This window comes from Ursus americanus, chromosome 10 (assembly GCF_024610735.1).
Source record: "Ursus americanus isolate L20-20 chromosome 10, mUrsAme1.1.p, whole genome shotgun sequence".
Classification (NCBI taxonomy): Eukaryota; Metazoa; Chordata; class Mammalia; order Carnivora; family Ursidae; genus Ursus; species Ursus americanus.
Window position 1 is genome coordinate 26,290,534 of NC_142136.1, and position 3,839 is coordinate 26,294,372.

The window sequence follows — 3,839 nt, forward strand, 5'->3', positions numbered from 1 at the left end:
AACTTAAAAATATATTCAACATGGATGAATTCAGATTAACCAAACCCATAAGAGATCTCAAAAAAAATACTTTATAATTTTAAAAAGAACTAAAATTGCTAAGAAATAGAACTGTCAGGATTTTGGCATTATATTGTTCCCATATACATACTACAAACAAAATTGTATAGACTTCAAATTTTTAATCTCAGAAAAAGGCACTTTCTTTTTTTGTTTCCTTCCATTTCAAATTTTGAATATTAAATACTTGTATAAATTCCAGGGATAATTATATATTCAGCCTTTAAAAAATCTGCCTACTTCCAAACAATTTATTTAAATAACTAAAAATAGGTTAGTGTGTTATTTTGAAAGAAATACTGCAAATTCTGGTAGATAGAAAATACTCCCTGTGTCCACATTAGCCATATGGCTCCATGAGCTGTAAGAAGTTGTTATACTTGTGTGAAAATAAGAGATTTGTAGGATTAAATAACTGATAAAGAGAAATGATAAATATGGGGAAAAACACATTTTGGCTTTTGATTGATTTTTAAGGTGCTAGTAACAGGGGATATGAAGGACAAAAAGTGGTCTTACAAATCAAGGTTTGATTTAAAACTATAGCAATAGGCGTATATGACGACATCTAAAAAATATTTCTAATATTTTTGATGAAATGAAAGGGTGAAGGTAAGTGCACATTTTAAGCGAGAAAGAAGTACTTGGTGCTTAAAAGAAGCAGTCTGAAAAGATTCCACATTATTCAGAATCTTACAGCAAACAAATAACTTAGTTGAAGCTGCTAAAAAGAATAGCCTGTGGGGAGGAGACAAAGGGAGAATGACTGTTCATGATGATACCTGGGATGTATGACCAATCAATTCATTGCCTCTTTTGAGTCTTATGGGCATGACTCTTACTGTATAAGCTAGGGGACAAAATAAATGTCAAATTCTAATTTTTTATTTAATCTAATAAACTTCACTTTGAACTATAATCTTGCCTGCTTGCTGGAAAACCCAGCGTTACTATTAGAACTCCTTTGTCCTCCCTGGGGCCTGTGCAATAATTTGGAAAGTACTGCTTCAGTGGGACAATTATGCACAAAATTTTAGACTGATCATATTACCCCTGAAGCTTAATGTCCAATCTAACTGGATGCATTATGCACCATCCCCTCTGAGGCCTTGCTACCTCCTTAGGATGTGAATATAAAACAGGGCATGAGTCAATGATATCACAAGCCTATCTGATCTCAATAATCTTTAAAAAAAAAAAAGAGGTAAGATAGAACTCTATCATTTTTCTTGCTATTCTAAAAGATGTTCTAAGGAAAAAACAAAGTGAAACTCTCATTCTCCATGACAGCTAGGATGACACAATTTGTCAAGTGTTCCAGTTCCAAGAGGATCTGTTATGATACGTAAAATTGCTCATATAGTTTACACTGGCAGCAGGAATCAACCTTCATCCTAATACCCAGCACCCATTCTATCATATGGATCTCTTTTGGTGAAAACCACATATTTTCACTACCTTCCTGAGAGGCAAAATACAAATCTATTTGTCTCAGTCTCTGTCAGTGAGCTATGGTTCCCACTGCTGTAGCCAATCCTTAGTCCATAACTGGCACTCCATCATTTTCTTCCTCAATCATCCATCCTAGATCTCTTTTTCCCTTGTTCAGCACTTAATTGGTCTGGATTATTTGCCTGGTGGGACCAAAGCAGACCCTTAACTATTTTATCTTTCTTAGATCCCATTTTCTGCAGTTGCCCATTTGCAGTTATTACTGGGATTGAAAACCAAGTCTTCAAACAGTAAACTCCATAGATTTTAGGCATACTCCTCCTTAACCTATCAGTATCCTTGGCCTCTCATGATAATTAGTGTGAATTTCCCCTTGTCAGTTGTCAGTTATCAGTATAACTTCTGATCCACCAGGAAAAGAAGTCAAAAGTGTCTAGGTAAAAGCACCAAATTTGGAATTCTTCTTGTGTTCCTTGTAATGTGATTGCTTACTCCAAATTCAAGAATTAAAATCTCTAGTAAGTTAAGGCCCAAGAATGCAGGGAAAAGAAGCACAAAATTGGCAAGTGGGTCACTGGCAATGAATGAAAAGTAGCCAATCCTACATTTACCTCTTTGTTTCCAGACTTGGATATTCTAGATATTTGGGACACTGTAACCTGTATTGGCCATTTGGTCAAAGCATATACTAGATCCTGGTGGACAGTGCCTCAATTCTGCATGGTTCCATCCTTAAACTGACAATTTAGCTTGGCTTTACTTAGGCCATTCCAACATTCTATCTGTGTAGCTGTATCTGGGTGACAGAGTATATAGTATCAGCATGATGATTTTCATTTCCAGATGATCAAGGTTAACAATGACCTGTAGAAGCATTTCTAAGTCTTGAGGATAGGAAATAGATAAAGCAGTACTGTCCACCGCACATAAAAGCAAATTGATTTTGATCCTTTTTACTAATGGGGTTTGAAAAAAATGCATTTACTAGATTAATAGCTGCATAACAGTTGCCAGGGGCCATGTGGATCTGTTCCAATAAAGATGCCACATCTGGCAAAACAAATGGAATTGAGTCTGCCACTTGGTTAAATTTAAGATAATGTAGAATGTGGCAGTCGCCTGATCAGAGAGGGCGGGGGGCACCAAATGTGGGGCGACCTGATCAGGTAGAGGCTGCCGGAGAAAGCCATGACAGATTTCTCCCAAGGAAGAACAAAGGAGATAGAAGTTTATTGAATACTTCGCAAGGGAGCAGCAGGCAGGACAGCAAGGGAGAGACTGTCTGCCAGGAGACAGTGGTAGGGGGCTATAGCTAAGGGAGAAGGTGAGAAGGTATAGGAATGAATGGAATTTTCCTTTTTTGGTTCTTGTGCCGGGTGTAACCCACTGGTCAGCTAGGGCTTATGGATATTTTGAGGTGGGTCGTCTAATGGGTCTGTTTGTATTCAGCCAGGGGTTCGGGGGTCACTGTGGGCCCTTCTACCTGACTCAGGTTTCCACTGCTCAAGTTGATTGCCTAAAAACAGCCTCAACATAGAATAATCTACCATACTCCACCTTCTCCCCCCCCACCAAAAAAAGGGGGAGAACATACAAAGGAACAAAAGCAGATATAAAAGGACAAGAAATTATATCTCCTTTAAGTATTTGGGGGTGTTCATAATCTCTGCCATTTTACCAAGGATACATAACATGAGTTCTGGTTTAGTGCTTTGACTGTTATGGAAGGGTAGGGGTGGGGGGGATTTTCAAGAGTTGCACCTTATTCCTTTCTACTACAAATTAGGGGAACTGTGCAAGTATTCTGCCAGCCATTTGATATAGTTATTCTAATTTTGTTCTCAAATACAAGGAATAACCTAAGAGTAGTGGAAGTGATTGTGATGACAAGATTCTGATTTGGCGGGATTGGGGGTCCTCCCAAACAACAAACAAAGGTCTAGACACCAGCTGAATGTCCTACAATTCTGCTCACTTTTGACACTGTCTACTTGGGAAGAGCATCAGATTCCGCAGATCAAGGGTTGAGTCTTTTGAGACTGCTCCCCTCCCCCCACCCATGCAACACACACACTCCCACTTCATTTTTTTATAGTAATATTTTTTATTATATTATATTAGTCACCATACAGTATATCCCTGGTTTTTGATGTAAAGTTCGATGATTCATTAGTTGCGTATAACACCCAGTGCACCATGCAATACGTGCCCTCCTTACTACCCATCACCAGCCTATCCCATTCCCCCACCACCCTCCCCTCTGAAGCCCTCAGTTTGTTTCTCAGAGTCCATAGTCTCTCATGCTTCATTCCCCCTTCTGATTACCC